Raw genomic sequence first — 19,729 nt, 5'->3', positions numbered from 1 at the left:
GGGGTTGACTCAGCTGTCATTCTCAAGCATTAAAAACTTTAAAAGCCATTTTCACCAATTCCTGTAGGGGAGTTTGGGGATCCTCCCCAGCCTTTTAACATTTCTTTCTAATATCTCGCACTGACTGAGAAATGAAGTGGGTGGGAAGGCAGGAGTCTGGTGAGACCAAGGCTAAGAAGAAACCTGGGAAGATTTGGAGGTGTTAGGCCAGTGTGTAGTTTGAGGCATTGGGAGATAGGGGGAGCAGTGGGGGGAGGGAGGACAGGAAGGAAGATGAGGAATTTGGTCTTAGATTTGTGGCCCCAGAGGAGGGGGTTGGGTAGGTAGATTTAGGGGAAGGGGGCAGTTAGTGTGTCTCCAGCAGTGAATGGACCATGCTATAAGACACTGGTCCCTGTAGGGAGGGCAGGAATGCAAAACCCAAAAACCGTGGATGTAGAGCAGTTCTGTTCAATTATATCAAATATCCCCAACTTGAATAGATTTTGTAAAAGACCCTACAGGGTTGTTTGGGGATCAGGCTTTGAATGGCAAGTGCCATTTCTCAAGTCTATGTCGGGGATCTGAAGCCTAGCAGAATACATCCACTCTGGTAAGTCTTAGGTCAAAAATGGGTGTGTGTGGGAAATTCACTTCAACAGAATATCTTCTGGAGAAGGGGGTCTCATGGAACAGAGGCAGCCCTTCGCTCTGGAACGGGATGGGCAGAGCAAAGGCAGCCCTTTCTCTGGAGTGGGTCGGGGGCCTGGTTGCAGCCACATCTTTGGCAGGACACCCCCCAAAATGAAGAGGCCCCGGGCCTCCTAGGCAATAACTCGAAAAGGAAACTTACCTAACTGGGAGCCAATCTCAGTTTGGCAGAGAACAGGTGTTGGGAGAGGGGTGTTTTCCCACCACGAGGCCCTGAGCCAGTCACAACAAACTTAATCAGACTGAACTGGAAAAGCCCAGGTTTAATGGGTAAAACATTTCCAGGGTGATTCCCAGCCCCTCAGAAAGGAGACAGGGCCAAGAGGCCAGATGAACCAAGTGTCCGTTTTCAGGGATGCCGCTTATGTACCCTGTCAGAGTGGTCTGAGCCTCTCTGGGGGAGGAGCTGTGTTTGGAGGGCATTGAAGGGGCGAGTTTGGGGAAAGAGACCGGAGGAAAGTTGAGGTGGATCTTCCACCAGACTCCTCCTTCCAAACATCCTGGACTCTTTGGGTGTAGGGATGCCAGGATGCCAGGGGTGGAGGTGGAGCTCCCACCAAACACTTTCCTTGAATCAGGCCTCCATCTTCCCTGACTATTCCTGCCATCCTGCTTGAATCTGATTCTCCTCCATACCCAGCAGAAACCAGGCCCTAGTCTTTGCCATGCCTTCTCTCTCTCCATCGTTTTCCACAAGTGACCAGTGCTGAGTTCATGCATCCCAAAAGTGCACTGGAAAATTCTTGCAATCTACAAGCACAATGAAAAGGAGTCTAAACACAGACATTCCTGAACATGATCAGGGGTGGTCATGGAGCCCATGCTTTCAGAGTTAACTGATGGGAGTAAGAGAAGGAAAAGTAGAAGGGGCCTGGCTAAGGGACAGGACACTTAGAAGGTGTAAAGACTCTTGCTGACTACAGAAACTTGCTAAAGTTTTCACTAATGCTACTTAGAGAAGACACGAACATGTCAGAGACAGAGGAACTGACAAACTCCCAGTGAGGACTTAATTCTCATGACCATCAGTGTCAGGAGATGTTGATGTGCTGTGAGATGTAGAGCATCACAATGTCAGTAACTCTGCTCTACTGTAAACTCACCACAGTAAATGTCAACATAAAAGCCTTGACCCTGTAAGTAGGTATGGTGAGCTCAGTCTGTAAAAGGCAAGATTCCTAAGGAAATTAAGTGCTGAAATGAAATTCCATAAAACCCCCTCATTCATTCAGCTGGAAGCAGTTAATACAGCTGTGTCCACTACCTTGCAAAGCTCAAAGTTTCTCCAGTCTATCATCATAAGTAAGTCATTCTGTTATATTTATTCATATTGAAGAAGCAAGGGTCCATGAAAGGGATGTGATGTGCAATGTCACCACTGTCACATAGGTTTGTATACTTGTCCCCACCAGACTATGCTCTTGAGGACACAGTGCAATCCATGCAGACAGGACCTGCCAGAAAATCTTCGGTGATTGGAGGAACAGGGGATGAAAATGTCATGTAAGCAAGTACATCACACTCCTGATGTACATCCTACGAATTTCTACAATATGTTTCCTTATGCCCTTGTAAATCTGAGGTTGAGGAAACTCCCCTCTCATAAGTAAATCATTTAAAGCTACTTGATCACAGCCATGAGAAGAATTAGTGTAGTTGTTCAGGATGGAAAGGGAGAGGAGGAAACAACAAATACAAAATACTGTTGGTTTTCTTGAGCCGTGATTGGCCCATTGCATGTGACATCACAAGGACTTGCTGTGAGGCAAGTTAGATACCAGTCCATATAAGATACTACATGGGACTGGGTTTTGTCCTTGTACTATAGGGAAGGGGTTGGTTGGTGGATGAGCAGTTGGTCTCAGCCATTTCTCATAGACTTGGACTTACCAACCAGATGGATCTTGGGAAAGTGAGTTTTCTTTGTTTTCTGTTTAGGTTTTGTGCTCGGCTTTTATTGATTGATCTTTTTACAGTATTTCTTTTTGTTTTAAAATTTGCCTGTATTTCTACTTCTTCACTGAGAGTTTCCATTTTTTCAAAGTCATTTCTTTCTCATTGTGAGCTGTGTTCTGGCTTATTTTATACTTTGGTGGTGTGGATGTACACAATGAGAATTTGATCAGGACTTCATAGTCCTCCTGTAGTAAACTCTGGTAACATTCACCAGCTCTATGCCACCTCCCTGCTCATGTCATGTGATTATTACTTCCCAAAATACAAAAACTTGTCCCCTTGTCTGAATGTGTCCAGAGCTAGACAAAAATTAAGATTTTTTGTGTTTGTTAAAGTGAATTGTTTGTGGTGAAACTTTCTCTAGTTCCATGTTTGCCCTTGGCAGGGACGTTTCATTCCTGTTCATGAGTGACTATGTCCACTAAATGTTGTGACTATGCTATGATCTTTGTTAATTTTTGTATGTTCATTGATTCTTGTGTTCATAGCAAAGGCATCTTGATCATGAATGGTCTTTTTAATGTGTCTTTAAGTATGGATTAAAGCATCTAGTACTCTCATGGAGGATAGTCTCATGCTCTTAGTCAAGGACCCTGCCAGATACTTGTCTCTTTCAATGTGTCTTTACTTGGTTATAGAGTAAGGGCTTTTATGAAAAGTGTTATTTTATGAAAAGATTTAAAAGAATGCCTTCCTTCAGTTTTAGGGACTACTGGGAGATTTGTGGATCATTACAACTATTTCTTTAGATTACTGGATTCATCAGTGAATTCTTCTGGTTACAATACTAGACAATATTTACCCATCGGTTCTTTCAGATCATGTTGCCTAGTTGTATTACTTGGACTTTCAAGTTTACCTCTGATTCCTGTATCTCTCCTTATTGTATCAGTTTGTTTCTTTAGTGAGGAGTAAGGTATAGATGGAGGCTTTAGAAGAACTGTGGTGCTAGGAGAGATCCTCCTTCCCGTCAAAAGGACTCTAGTAATGATGACCACTGACCAGGAATCTGAAGCATTTGTTTTTTTTAGATTTTTTTCTTTTATTCATTTAATTGTTGCTCCCAGTGTCTGTGCTCCTGGTGTTTTATTTAGGAAGTGGTCTCCTGTGCCAGTGCATTCAAGACTACCTACTTTCTCTTCTATCAAGTTCAGTGTAACTGAATTTATGTTGAGGTTTTGATCCACTTGGACTTGAGTTTTGTGCACGGTGACAGATCTGGATCTATTTTCAATCTTCTACATGTTGACATCCAGTTATGATAGTACATTTGTTGAAGATGATTTCTTTTTTCCATGGAACAGTTTGGGCTTCTTTGTCAAAAATCATATGTTCATAGGTGTGTGTGTTAATGTCAAGGTCTTCAATTTGATTCCATTGGTCCCCATGTCGGTTTTTATGCCAGTACCAAGTTGTTTTTTTATTACTTTGGTCTATCATAGAGCTTGAAGTCAGGGATCATGATGCCTGTAGAGGTTGTTTTATTAGACAGGATTCTTTTAGCTATCCTGTTTTTTTTTTTTCTTTTTTAAAATATTTACTTATTTATTTATTATGCATACAGTGTTCTGCCTGCATATATCCTTGCATGCCAGAAAAGTGCACCAGATTTCATTACAGATGGTTATAAATCATCATGTGGTTGCTGGGAATTGAACTCAGGACCCCTGGAAGAACAGCCAGTACTCTTAACTTCTGAGCCATCTTTCCAGCCCAGTTTTTTTTTGTTTTTCCATATGAAATTAAGTATTGTTATTTCCAAATCTGTGAAGAATTGTGTTGGGATTTTGATGGGGATTGCATTGAATCTATAGATTGCTTTTGGTAAGATTACCGATTTTACCGTTAATTCTACCTATTCATGAGCATAGGAGATCTTTCCATTTTCTAATATCTGCTTTGATTTTTTTCTTCAGAGACCTAAAATTCTTATCATACATGTCTTTCACTTGCTTAGTTAGAATTACCCCAAGGAATTTTATATTATTTGTGGCTATTGTAAAGGGTGATGTTTCTCTGATTTCTTTCTCCGTCCATTTATCATTTGTATATAGGAGGGCTACTGATTTTTTTTGAGTTAATCTTGTATTCTGCCACATTAATAAAAGGAGTTTATCAGCTGTAGGAGTTCCCTGGTAAAATTTTTGGTGTCACTTATGTATACTATCATGTTGTCTGCAAATAGGGAAAGTTTGACTTCTTCCTTTCCAGTTTGTATCCCCTTGATCTCCTTTTGTTGTCTTCTTGCTCTAACTAGAACTTCAAGTACTATATTGAATAATATGGGGAGAGTGGACAGCCTTGTCTTTTTCCTGATTTTAGTAGAAGCACTTTGAGTTTACCTCAATTTAATTTGATGTTGACTGTCCGCTTGCTGTAAATTGCTTTTATTATATTTAGGTATGTTTCATGTATTCCAGATCTCTCTAGAACCTTTATCATGAATGAGTGTTGGATTTTTGTCAAAGGCTTTTTCAGCATCTAATGAGATGATCATATACTTTTTTTTTTCCTTTCAGTTTATGTGGTGTATTACATTGACAGATTTTTGTTTGTTGAACCACCCTTGCATCACTGGGATGAAGCCTAGCTGGTCATGGTGGATATTTTTTATTGGGTTTTTGGATTCAGTTTTCCAGTATTTTATGTGTTGAGTGGTCTTCAACATTGGTAGACATAGGAACCCTTCACTGAGTCTTCTTCTAGCTATTTGCAAAGTTACCAAGTTAGAAGAAAACTTTGCTGCTCTGAGCATTTCAAGGAAGTATATGGTTATGAGTGTTCCTCCTTTCACTGAATTATTCCAGGATTCCTATGTCTGGATGGTGACATTATGTGCCATAGTCACTCATATTAAGTCCATTTATGTATGGGGTGAAATTTAAGGATGAGAACATCATCCTGAACGTTCAGGTCCTGGTATTTTGTCAAACATCGTCAGCTCTAGAGGCAGTTTCAGGTAAATGAAGGTTCTAGATTGGGTTCACACATCAGTGGGAAGTTGTGGCCACCTTTCCAGCAGGGGCCCCATCCATCCACTCTTTCCTATACACAGCAGCATTTTCCAAGAATGCTCACGGAGATGGATGTGCAGAGGAGCCATGCCAAGAATCTGCTCAAGAAACACATTTCACGTGGAGGTGCACACCCACAGTGTCATTTACTCAGGAGACCCAGGAAAGTGAAACCCTTGAACTTGCGGCTTTGAGATCATCCTGGGCATCATAGTAAAGACCAGCCTCAAAATATACACATGATAAACTTAGTGTTGAAATACATTTTTTCCTCCTATTGTATGTTTCTTCCCAAGCCTAGGGATGTAGGTCAATGGGTTAATTGTTTTCCTAGCATGCACATGGTCCTGGACCCCATCCTCAGCACTCACACAATAGGGTATGGTGCTGCCTGCCTGTAATTGAAGGACATGGGAGGCGAAGGCTGAAGGATCAAAAGTTCTAGGTCATCCTTGCTACACAGTGAGTAAAAGGCCATCCAGGAGTACACAAGACCCTGCCTCATTAAGACAAACACTGTACTGTCGCTCACACAGGTATCCTGGCTTTGAATATTTTCTTTTGTGTGTTTTTGGAGTACATGTGGAAGCCAGGTAATTAGAGACAGGCCACTGGGGATGGACTCTTGAGGGCAGGTGGATACAGGTAAAAAATCAAGGTAGAGAGGGGAAATGGTCGGAGTGGAAAGGTTCAAACGTGGATGGGGAAGTGACTCATTCAGAAAAGACTTAACTAGAATGAAGGGCATGTGAAAAAGCTATAAGAAAACCTACATCTTGTGATAGGTATGGTATGGTTGTGAGACCAAAATGAGCCATCTTAGAAATAAGACCAAAATGCTTTCACCCAAAAACTAAGGCCTAAGATTTCTCCCTTTAGGAATAGGCCATTAGTTACTGAAACCAGTCAGTTAAGATTCCAGAAACCAGGAAGTGTAAAAGTACAGAGTCACAAGATAGTCACAAGGTAATGCCTGCCAGACTATGGAGTGTCCTCTCCCAGGTTTCCAGGGTAACTAACCACAGAAATGTCCCCACCTGAGGGCAGCCAATGAGAAATGGTGGCGGGCAACCACTCCCTTAGAAGTAATTTCTAGAAGTCCCTAGAAGCGAGCCAATCAGAATTGTACCCGTACTAGCACCCCTAAATGATGTAACCTTGTGATTTTTCCCTTTAAAAGCTGAGCTTGCAGATAGGTGGGCACTTCCTCCAGCCTCCACTGCGTTGGATGTATTGGACGAAGTCCCTGCCTAGGCTTGTATATGCAGAATTAAACCTTGCTTCTGCATTCCAGCAGGCATGTCTTTGGTGGTCTCTCTGGGGGTCACAATCTGGGCACAACATTGGTAACCTAAAAGAGGGGCTCTGAAGGATGAAGAGGAGTTTGTTCATGAGACTGGCCAGTAGAAGGAGGATGTGGTAGTCTTCACTGCCTGCTTTTATAAATAAAGTTTTTATATCCAGGCAGAAATATTGCATGTATGTGGCCACTTTTGCTACAATACCAAAAATGAATGGTCACAAGAGAGACCGAGGGCCAACAAGGCTGTGATATTTACCTCTTGGTCACTTCCGACATTTGTGGCCTCTGACTTTGCGTAAGTGTGAGTCAGCACCACAAGCCTAAAAGTCCATCAGCCAAGGGATGACATCAGCTCTGGGATCCTGTGCTGTGAAGTAGCAGGAGGGACAAGGCTCAAAGAAGCTCCCCATGACAGGGGGACAGCAACAGTTCCCACAAGCACCATGGGCATGCTCAAGACAGACAAGACACAAGCTTCAGTTTTCTGGTCTTTCCCCATATTACAAGGAGCCATCTTTTGGTAGAATATGGATCATTTGAGGCCGAGGTGCAGCTCAGTGGTGGGGAACTTGCCTGGCATGTCTGAGGTCCTGGATTCTATCCCCAGGCCCCCCAAATAAAATACTTGGTTCAATACATACAGGCAGACCTGACTAGCAGCACACAATGTCACCCTAGCTCCTGGGGAAACTAAGGCAGGAGGATGTGAATTAAAGGCCAGTCTAGTCTACATCGTGAGTTACAGGACAGTCAGGGCTATACAGTGAAACCCTGTCTTTTATTTTTCAGGATTTAACTGCCTTTATTTTATGCTCAAAATATACATATAAAAGAGGGGTCGGGAGAGATTAGGACAAAAATAAATAGACTGTGCCTAAACAAACACTTGAAGTTCTAGCCAGAGCTAAGACCCATAGTAAACGACCAACTGATGTTGGAAGGAGGTAACTTCGAGAAGTCTGATTCAAGCCTGTCTGAGTGGCAATGTTGTGCCCAGATGGTGACCCCCAGAGAGACCACCAAAGACGAGCATGCCGGAATGCAAAAGCAAGGTTTAATTCTGGATATCCAAAAGCATTACAAGCCTAGGCAGGGACTTCGTCCAATACATCCAACGCAGTGGAGGCTGGAGGAAGCGCCCACCTGTCTGCAAGCTCAGTTTTTAAAGGGAAAAGTCACAAGGTTACATCATTTAGGGGTGCTAGTACGGGTACAATTCTGATTGGCTCGCTTCTAGGGACTTCTAGAAATTACTTCTAAGGGAGTGGAAGCCCGCCACCATTTCTCATTGGCTGCCCTCAGGTGGGGGCATTTCTGTGGTCAGTTGCCCTGGAAACCAGGGAGAGGACATTCCATAGTCTGGCAGGCATTACCTCGTGACTATCTTGTGGCTCTGTACTTTTACACTTCCTGGTTTCTGGAATCTGGACTGACTGGTCTCAGTAACTTCTGGCCTGTTCCAGTAACTTATGGCCTGTAGCTAAAAGGAGCAGTCTTAGGCCTTTAGTTTTGGGGTGAGAGCATTTTGGTCTTATTTTGGTTCCACATTTCCCCCTTCTCATGTGCCTAATGGAACCCAATCATGGGTTTTGGACAGTTAGCTCCTAAGTATCCCTCTCTGATAATGGCCATGTATAGTTAGCCATCTTGTCCTTTTGACCCAGCATTTCAGCCTTTTCTGAACAGGGAACATGGGTGACGTTCTCTTCTGGAACTGCTTCGAGCTGGCATTGGGGCGCCGATATCAGGGGGCCCCAAAAGGCTGAAAAGCTAGTCAAAGACTGGGCAAGGGGGCATTTGTCAGAAGCATGTAGCTGCCTGACCCCATAGGGACAGACAGGGAAGAACCATGTTAGCTGGGCTGGTCCACGTCAGCTTTTAGCAAGTTTGGAGCTCACAGTCATCTGGAGCAGTGGAGTCAGCAACTGAAACCTGGAGGTGACTGCCAGCCAAATGGAAATCTGTTGAGACAAATTTAAACTAGGAACAGAAGTTAAAATTTATGAACTTATTTGGAACCCTTAGGTCCATACCCTTAGTAATGGGAAAATCAGTAGTCCCAAGACCAGAAGAGAGGAAAAATACCATCTTTAGGAATACTTATCTGGGGTCCTTTTGACCTCTGCGAAGTGGGTCTAGGTTTTTATGACTCTTTTGATCCTTTGAGGCCTACTTACAAAATGACATAAAAGTTTTAGATACATTAGTATTACCAATCTATACTGAAATCCATATTGTCTGTAAAACAGCAGAAGTGGACTCATGCCTTTGAGTCCCAACAAGAACTACAGATTTGGGTTAAAAGCTTGTGCATTTTCCTTCTGTCCAGAAAGCCAGGTATAAATTGGACAGAGATTTTTGGCCTGGTGAGAGGCACTTTCAGGTTTACATTTATACATATTTAGATGACATCTAAAACAAATCCAAAATATTGAGCTTGTGACTGAACAGTAAGTAGTCATTGCTCTACCAGCTCATCAGGACTCCTAAATGTTAAGCTCTGAACCATAGAACAGGAGAGTAATCTGAAACTTATCTCATTTTGGACTCATATCTGAACCTTTATGACTTACTTAAACTTTTATATCTTAGAACATTTTCCTAAAAGTGAGCTAACAAGAAAGCTATAGCCTTGCATGAGGATCTGGTTGATGCTGCCATGCTGACAAAGTTAGAGCTAGCCTGGCCATCAGTACTGTCAGAGATCTGAGAAGGATAAACTATATCTGAGTGCAGACCAAGAAGCTTCCAATCCTATAAATTACAGGGACCAATCCCTACCCAGGTCTCCATACCGTTGGAGGCACCAGTCAGAACAGCATCAATCTTCTTCCACCATCAGGTCCATAAGGCAGAGTATTTTTCCTGTGGAATCGGGACATGGAAGACTGACCTTGATCACGCAAAAGGGTGCAATCAATTCCAGTGTCCTACTGCTTGTCCACAGTCTGGGCTGGGTCCTGGCGGCAGGCGTTGCACTGGGGCATCTTGCCCTGTGGTCAGCGTTGTCATATTTCAGGCAGAGACGTTGTGGTGCCTCGTACGTAATCTTCTTTGGAGACCTTGGGTCACTGCTAGGATCTGGAAGCCTGTCTGATATAATAAACTTTTAGATCAACATTTAAATGCCATATTCTTCAGATCTCTGAAGTATGAGGGCTGTCCAGGTATATCTGAATAGACAAACTTTGTTTCTAATTACTTGTTTCAAGCTCAACCCTAAAAATATATGCAAGGGACTGAGTAAATGAGTAAACTTACATCAGTACTTACTTACCCTGACTACAATTAAAAAACTTGATTACTTATGACTGACTATTTATGTTCTCTAACAGTCTACAATAAGTAGCCTAAAAACAATGCTTTTAAATTGAAGCTCTTCTAGCATCAAATACAGGTTCAGTAAAGAAACCAAAACAAAATATCAATATACACCATTTTTAAGCCTGAACATACCTTGGGTAAGAAGAAACATTTTTTAAGCCATTGGTTTTTAACTATAAAAACTGTTCTTAAAAGACTGAGATCTCTCAAATGTCTTCCACCACTGCAACTAGACTCTTTTTGGAACTCTAGTCCTGCCATACATTTGCAAACCTCAGCTGTTTCCTATGATTCCTTTATGTTGCAAAGTTTGGCTGCCAGCGCAAGGTATATTCCTGTGAATAAAAGCATTGATGTGCAGCTTTAATATTAATCAAATACCTTATTTATTAAACATATGTTGCCATCTATTTAAATTCTCTAGAAACTTGCTGTTGAACACTTGGTAAAGACATAAGTATTAGGTGTTAACCCGAGTAGATCTTTATAACCTTAGTAAAAGATGGCTGCCAGCCACATGGCTGCCCATGAGGTCACCAGCCAAGATGGAGGGAGCCACATGGTTGCTGTTTAAAGCTTGTTTTTCTAAACAATAATTACTTGCACACATACACACAGTTGGATCCAAGTTACACACATACATACACACATACATACAGCAAGCTTACATTTTCAAGTCACATGCCTGTATACATACACACATAAGCCGTTTGCAGAATCATTAGGCATTCTTAAGATGAAAACCAACAAGAATTAACTTTAAATTCAGTATTTGCAGGAATAAGAAACCATAACAGTTTACATCACATCCCCTCTGACCTTCTACGACCTTCCATTTACCCTCAGTCCGTTCCTTTGATCCCTCAGACATTTACTCCAGACAAATTGCACTTTTTCTTTTCCTTCAAAACAGAAACTCTTACCAAAGTCTTTCTTGTGATTTCCCTCAGTACTCTAGAATATATTGTAAAGTTACAGTATTTAAAACAAGAACAGAAATACATGCATATACCATAACAAGAATAACTCAATTTGCATCAGCACTGTACCGCAGACGAGAAACTGTTGGTGACATTCCATTCTTGGAGCCAGACCTTGATCAGGTTTTAGCCCCAGGGCAGGTCTTGGGAGCCCCACCCAACAGCATGGAAGAGGAGGACGGGGAAAGCAGGGGAAAGCATGCACCATGGAGACAAAAGATTGCTGTTAACCTCAGATTTTCAAGAACACAAGAATGACAGACTGAAAGTGACTCCACGCCCTGGCTGGGCCCACAGACCTGTAGGCCACTCCTCAGCTGTGACCCTGGAGGGGCAGTTAGTTCTCCACCAGGCCCCACACTGAGCTCCTTGAGGCTCCTGCTGGCTCCTGCCAGCTCTGCCCCATGTCCACACAGGAGCCCAGCCAGAACCTGCCGGCCAAATCTGTGCTCACACACAGTGCTCACAGCCCGCTCTAGCACAAAGCCATGCCTAGTTCCCATGCAGCCAAGCCTCTACTCCATAGCTTTTTGAGCGAGCTGGGGCCCGAACCCGCTGCATCTAGGCCCCGTGATGCTCACAGGCCGCCTAGCCCTCTCAGCGGCGCCCTGGGTCCCCGAAGTAGCAGCTGTGCAGCCGCTGCCTGCACTCATTGCAAGCTTTCTGCTGCCTGTGCTCTGGTCAGAGAGAGCAAGGAAGCAATGTTAGGTTAGTCTGTGCCAGTTCAACCACCGAAGGGGTCTCCAGCCCTTCGGCTGGCAATCGGCCCACAAGTCCCAATGCACACACAAGCTCAGGCATAAAACACTCACACATGTGGCCACAGTTCTCACACATTTAACAAATCACACTGACGAACAAGATAGGCAGACAAAAAGGAAGAACAAGGGCCCTACAGATGGTCCAGGCAGACGAGAGTCCGGAGAGGGAGCCTCAATAATGCCAAAGACCTACAGATGGGACAGGGACAATTCAACAGAGTCTCCCGATCCCCAGATGGATCCAAACAGACGGACCCCTCACGGGCATCTCCCGATCCCCAGACGGATCCAAACAGACGGACCCCTCACGGGCATCCTAACAGACGGACCCCTCTCGGGCGTCCTATGACGGGGGGGACCTGTAAGGCCCCCGCGTCCTGATGAGGGGTTGGAACGTCTTCCAACTCCTCCAGCGTCACCTTACAGGTGCGTCCACCAAGGTGAGCCTGTCAGATTCAACCGCCGGCTTCAGATAAGAAAATGAAAGCAAAGACAAGAAAACGGAGCGCTCTTACCGATCGGTGCAGATGGACCTCCGGAGCTCTTAGGTGTCCCGGCAGGGGGTCTCTGGGGATCCCGGAGAGCCCCCAAATGTTGTGCCCAGATGGTGACCCCCAGAGAGACCACCAAAGACGAGCATGCCGGAATGCAAAAGCAAGGTTTAATTCTGGATATCCAAAAGCATTACAAGCCTAGGCAGGGACTTCGTCCAATACATCCAACGCAGTGGAGGCTGGAGGAAGCGCCCACCTGTCTGCAAGCTCAGTTTTTAAAGGGAAAAGTCACAAGGTTACATCATTTAGGGGTGCTAGTACGGGTACAATTCTGATTGGCTCGCTTCTAGGGACTTCTAGAAATTACTTCTAAGGGAGTGGAAGCCCGCCACCATTTCTCATTGGCTGCCCTCAGGTGGGGGCATTTCTGTGGTCAGTTGCCCTGGAAACCAGGGAGAGGACATTCCATAGTCTGGCAGGCATTACCTCGTGACTATCTTGTGGCTCTGTACTTTTACACTTCCTGGTTTCTGGAATCTGGACTGACTGGTCTCAGTAACTTCTGGCCTGTTCCAGTAACTTATGGCCTGTAGCTAAAAGGAGCAGTCTTAGGCCTTTAGTTTTGGGGTGAGAGCATTTTGGTCTTATTTTGGTTCCACAGCATCTCATTAGTTTCAACTGTATGGTATCTTCAAGAACACTGGCATTCACAGTTGTCAGGTCCACTGCCACACATGGGTGGGTGAGTGTGAGAAATGGCTCTCCATGCCTGGGGTGATGTAGAGAGCTCCTATTGGAGTCGGGTGGAGAACTGAGGAGACACAGGCACAGTCATCACCAGCAGCTCACTTGACTTCACCTTCACCGCTGAGACCAGGCAGATTGGATTCACCTTGTGTGCCAGCTCTTTCCATAGCCTGGCTAGCTCCTCCTCCTGTGCCTTTTCCTGCTGCCTGACTTCCTCCAATGGCTGCATTTTCAAGGCTTTCATTTCAGCCATTCTCTTTTCCTGCTGCTCCTTGGCTCTCTTCTCTGTGGCCAGTCGAAAGGGTTCTTGAACTCGGGAACCAGAGAGGTTCTCTGCAACTTATTTTTTCTCTTTCCTGGGAACAAAGGGCTCCTGGAAGATGATGGTGTTTGGACGAGCATTGAAGCAAGCTGCTTCCTTCTGCTGCTTCCGTTCTTCCTCTAGCTGTTGCTTCCACATCTCAGCCTTATAGGCACCCCTCTTGTCTGTCTCCAGGGAGAAAGGCTCAGCTTGAGTCACATTCTTTACCTTTTTCTCTGACAAGTTAATGGTGTCAAAATGGGGCACAGGAAGGGCCTTGAACTTGGGCACCTCCCCTTTCTGCATTTCTTTTATTTTCTCCTTCTGGAGCAAGTGGCTCTCTTTGTCCCGGTTATCAAAGGAGAAAGGGCCACCTCCATGTTTCTTTCCTCTGGGAGGTGGGGCTTATAAGGCGCCCCATAATGTGGCACAGTTTGAGCTCTTTTCTATCCTATACCTCTAAGTGGATCTTTTAACCATGTGTGATTTTTCTATTGCTATATTTTCTTCTTTTATGAAGTATTTGTAAACAAGTCTCATCACACAATATTTGAGAAATTCCTTGTATTAATGTTACCACCTTCCTCAGAAATGTAGTTAAGTACCAGGAAACTGCTAGAATTCCAGTGAGAGATGGTTTTCCAAAATTGTTAATAATTTATATTTAATATTTTATTTATTTTCTCATTTATTTTTGAGTCATGGTTTTATTATGTAGTCCTGGCTAGCCAGGAACATGTTATATAAGTCACACTGTACTCAAACTCACAGAGATCCTCCTGTCTCTGTTTCCTGAGTGCTAGGATTAAAGTAAAGGCATGTACCACCAACCCTGAATGGAATTCATTTACCAAAATATCAATTTTTAATAAAAATTTTAATTTAACAACTATCTATCCAGTTGTTGATTGCTTTCCTTAAATACCAACTTCTTCTAAGCACACAATCATCAGGAACCAGATCTAAGAGTTGGTAGCAGAGGCATGGGCTAATATGTCAGATTTTCTTTTAAATCCACCTACCTATGTTAAAATTTGATTCAGTGTGTTGTGACCTGAGTAAGACCACCTCAGAGCCAATATCTGATGAAAGCACACGGGTTTGTTAATAACAAAACAAACCTGGGCTTTTTCCAAGGCGAACACGACACAGCTAGTGGAGGAGGATGGCCCCGAGCACTCACTCCAAGGAGTTTCTGTAAGAAAGATTTATGTGCAGAGAGTCACATATCTCTGGATTGGATGAAGTGGTTAGGGGTGAGGTAGTTCTTTGAAGTTACTGGCTGAACTATAAGCTAACTATGAGGTTACTGATGGCTAACAGGATGCAGGGTATCTACAGAGACATAAATTTTACTCTCTATGTCCTGTTTTTGCTGAGCCCAGGATATATATATTCAGATTCATCGTTTCAGTCCTATTTTCCCATAAGTCAATCTCCGGTCGGCTCTAAAACTGCTGGTCAGCAAATACCTTTAGAGGAGGGGGCGAGAGAGCGTCTCTCAAGAGGGCTGCTGGTTTTTCCCTTTCAGTAGTAGTGTCTATTGTAATTCCAACAGCGAAAAAATACAAGGCCATAGCAAATAGATTGGGTAGTAAATTCTGTTGAGGAACAATTCTTTTAGTGTCCCATAACTTAACTTTGATAATATATAGATTTACAGCATTCAATTTGTAATAGTACCTCATTCAATATTACATTAAATTATAAATAGAAATAAGAAAACAACACTAATCTCTTTAATGTATGCATCTCATTTTATTAACAAATTAAAAAATACCATTTATATTGACGTTAATAATTATATATATATATATATATATATATATATTTTTTTTTTTTTTGGTTTTTCGAGACAGGGTTTCTCTGTGTAGCTTTGCGCCTTTCCTGGAACTCACTCTGTAGACCAGGCTGGCCTCAAACTCACAGAGATCCGCCTGCCTCTGCCTCCCGAGTGCTGGGATTAAAGGCGTGCGCCACCACTGCCCGACTAATTTTATATTTTTTAAAGCTGAAGGGCACTCATACTAAGACCAGTCTCAAATTCATGATCCTCCTGCCTCAGCTTCCCAAGTTGGTAGCTTTGGAAATATGTACCACCATACCAAATAAAATGTATTTCTCAAACTGGATGGTCAGATCTATGTACTTGCATTTATAAGGTATATGTAATTGGAGTTCATATAGCTGTTGCCAGGTTGACCTCTCTAGAAGCAACTGCAGAGCTTAAAGTGAAACATAGGTCTATTTTCCAGTTTCCTGTCTCAAACCTTGCACTTGTGTCTTTCATAGGGTCCTATTGATATTGAGTGGAAGTTTGCATGAACAAAGCTCTAGATAGATACTTTGATGAAGGTAGAACTTGCTACCTCCTTTCAAAATTATCCCAGTCCCAAATCATTTCTCTATCTTGGCAACTGATTCAACAACACCTTTGTTGGGATTTTGCTGGGCTCCAGCTGCTTGACCGCACATGAACAGTTCAGGAGCTACACAAGAGGTCTGGGGTCTTGTGTCTTAACTTCATCACTGTGTGCTGGTGATTACGTATGCCTCACGAAATCTAGCATGCATGGTGTAGCTCTGTAAGCTCATCTGTACCTTAAAGAACCGGACACAGACCCCACCTCCTCCCAGTCTGTTCTGTTCTCTCTCTCCACCCCACCACCATCTTTCTCTCTCTCTCTCCTTACCCCGGCCTGGTTCTCTTGTTCCCCCCTAACCCTCTTCCTCCTAATAAAGCTCTGATACTGATACTGGGGTTTGTCATGGCCATGACTTTTCCTCACAGTAACCAACACTGGTAACCAGCGAAGATTATCAGTATTACAACCTTCAGGACCAAAAGTGACCCTGATGGAAGACAGAGGAGGCACAACTTGAGAAGCCTCACAGTAAGACTAAAATAAAATCTGTTTTCCTGGACACAAACTGTTTTCCTCCTTTCTCTTCTGCATCACAGTTCTTATCTTAAAAATGATAAAATCACTCAAATATATGCGTTTGACATTTCTCAGCCATGAACCACTAAGTCATGTTACATGCTGAATGTTTACCAAACCACATGGGCAGGTGAATGATAAGGGTGCAGTCTCGCTGATGCAAGCTCCTTATCCATGCTGAGTCACAGGAACGCCAAGCTGATGACCTGATACAAAATCAACATTGTTAGGTACCGCTTCCTCACTGGGATAAACACAGCCAGTTCTGCGGAATAGAAGTCAACTCTAATCTAGCTGTCTGTGGAATTGACTTGACTAGGGTCCCTGTCCCATACCAGCAGCTGTGTGATTTTGAGAAAGAGACTATCTGGTTGTCATTTTAATTTTCTCCTCTTTGCAATAAAGCAGCAATATCTGGTGGCCTCCCAGAGGGCCACATGGGTTTTCTGCTAAGGTAAGAGGATGTGAGGCTAGGTCAGTAAGATGAGGCAAGGTGAGACAGAACAAGAACTATGGATGGTAGGTGTGCAGCTCTGACCACAAGGCCTCCCTCTGTAATTTATGAGCTGACCACCAAGGCTTGAGCGTCCCACTTGTCCTGTGCTGATCTGGAAGTCTGCGAAGTGGAGACCCCAGTGTTGAGATGCTCCACAATATGTGTCCCTTTGAGACACTGCAGACCTTTCCCACCAAAGCCACATCCCACCAGAAAATGACAGCCTCCAAATAGAGCCACATGCAACACATCCAATCATAAATGGCATGTGAGCCTTAAGCCCGCCCCTCAAGCACTCCGGCCCAATGAGCATTCAGGTAGAGACTCTAAACCTCCCCCATTCCACCTTGGTTTTCCTGCCTGGGGCATTGAGCATGCTCAGACTTGAGGACGTTAAGGAACTGCTGAGGAGGTGCTGAGCCGTTGTGGAGGAGGTCTGTGGAGTTCATCTGGTGAGGGCAGTCCCAGGCCAGGGTGGTCAGGCTCAGGGTCTCCTTAGAGTCTGGACTTCCTCGCAGGCCCTGTTCTAGGGAGGCTGAGGTGAAGACAAACCTGCCTTCTTGACAGCAGTCTCTTCTTAGACCAGGTCTAGTGGGGCCGTCTTCTCAGAGCCTGGAGACTCCTCACAGCCCAGTCCTCATGAGGCTGAGATGCCCTCAGTGAAGATCCAGGATGGCAGGATGCAGTTTTGAAAACAATTATAGGCTTTCATCTAGATTATTATGGGCTTAACGTTTTCCGTATTTCTTTACTTCATCTTAGAACTGTGGGATCTGCAATATTCCCCTTCTCATTCCTTATGTGAGTAACTTTAATAATTAATCTTTCATTTTTCTTTGCTAGTGTGCCTACAGATTTATCAGTGTTGCATAGATATAAGTCTTCTTCTTACCTCTTGTCATGTTTATTTTCAATTGAATGAATTTTAAAAATTGACTTTGTTTTTAGTATTTATATAAAATTTAGGTCATAGATTAGAAATCTACTAATTCAGGTGTTAAGTATTTCATGTCTATAATCCAAACCCTTGGGAATTAGGATTCCATGAGTTTGAGAACAGTGTGTGTTACACACATAGCACTGGATACACTGCTACAGAGTGACATCTTATTGTAGATCATATGAACAAAATCCAAATGTATTCACTTTCATATAAAGTCATTTAATGTTTTAGTTTTTTCTAATCATGGTTTAGCTTATTCCATAAATTTGGTTATATTTTATTTCCACTTCGATACTTTTACTTTCACTATGACTTTCTCTTTTAATTTATTATTTTAAGAATGAAATATTTAATTTTTATTTATTGGGGATTATCAAGATTCTATTCTGTTATTAACTTGCATTTTAACTTCCCTGTAGTCAGATTGCACACATCACTTTATATCAGATCTTCTATGTTTATTTAAACCTGTTTAGTAGCTTGTAACGTGGAGTATGTTGAAAAGTGACTTGTGTGTTCTGGAAATTCCTTCTTAAGCTGTCATTTGAGGAGGTGTTCTATAAATGTCTGTCAGGTGAAATTGATTGACAGCAGTGTTCATGTTCTCCTTGTCCTTAATGACTTTCTCTGCTTTACATTCTTTCTTTTCCCTTTTTACAGTAATAGAACTTAATTTTGTTATAATTTAATTTTTTTCTGATTACCAAATTATTGCCATATGGATATATCAGGAGTTAAATGGAATTTTCTATTCCAAATACAACATCTTGAAGCCTTGTTATATAGGAACTTCTGTCCTTATTTCAAAATTGCACTGAATTATTCAATATGCTCATGTTTTTTAAAAGTTTAAAACCTCATTCGACAACTTCTTATTGTTTAGTTCATATTAACAAATGGTAGAAAGTGAAAGTCAATTTTTTACATATGCATTGAATTTTTTATTGATTCTTTGGGAATTTCATACCATATACTCTAATCCTACTCCTCTCCCAGACCCTCCATATCTGCCCCTACCTCTTGTAGAGTCCTGCCACAAAGGAAAACATAAAAGGAATAAAAATAAGATAAACAATAAGATAAAAATAAACAATAATAATAAAAAAGAAGAAAACAGTAAAGCACTTTTCTCCCCCAGCCCTAATCTTTCCCACCTCTCCATCATGTCACCTCTCCATCACCTCTCCATCATCTCTCCATCATCTTAGTGGCATTGGGAGCTGCTGTTTATCACACAGGTCTAGTATTGACAGTGTACTGAAGCCAGGGGCCTTGAACCTGACCAACATCCCACTACACAGCGAACATTTGCAAGTGAAGCTGTTGGACTTTCCCTCCTTTTGTTCTGTCGACTCCCATCTCCAAATTCAATTGTGGATTTGTTAGTTTCCATCCACTTTGTCATCCAGGTTGGAGGATTCATAGTTAAATAATTTTCAAGTAGAGTGTTCTGTCTGCCTGGAAAATTGATCCCTTTTCACCACACACATGTATAATATTTGTGTTATTCAAATAGATACTTTCCCTAGTAAAACTTACTGTTCAGCAGTTTACTTTGGTAGCAGCATGGGTACTAGGGTGTTGTAAAGCATTCTTCCTTTTCCTGCCTCATTACTCTAACACTCTGCCCATACATTTGTTTTCTATTCATCATAGAGTGAAATCCTGTGTGGTTGTTTATCTTCTCTGGTGATTTCTCCCATCTAGAACTTTATGTTTAATGCAGTTACATGGTTAGTTTGAGTCTTCTATCTTGATTGTTTTAAGTTCACTGTTTC

The 19,729-nt window shown here is 42.7% G+C and overlaps 1 protein-coding gene across 1 annotated transcript in view; it reads left to right on the top strand.

The window, feature by feature from the left end:
* Positions 1-17,378: 17,378 nt before the first annotated feature.
* Positions 17,379-19,729, top strand: part of LOC143270520 (uncharacterized) — a 146,912-nt gene continuing 144,561 nt past the window's right edge. Inside the window, exon 1 of the mRNA XM_076560756.1 lies at positions 17,379-17,809. The gene's annotated coding sequence lies outside the window, so the exon portion shown is untranslated. The remainder of the gene's footprint in view (positions 17,810-19,729) is intronic.

Source organism: Peromyscus maniculatus, chromosome 23, assembly GCF_049852395.1.
Source record: "Peromyscus maniculatus bairdii isolate BWxNUB_F1_BW_parent chromosome 23, HU_Pman_BW_mat_3.1, whole genome shotgun sequence".
In the NCBI taxonomy this organism is placed as follows: Eukaryota; Metazoa; Chordata; class Mammalia; order Rodentia; family Cricetidae; genus Peromyscus; species Peromyscus maniculatus.
The sequence above is the reverse complement of the archived record's forward strand: the minus strand, read 5'-3'. Positions and strand labels throughout refer to the sequence as shown.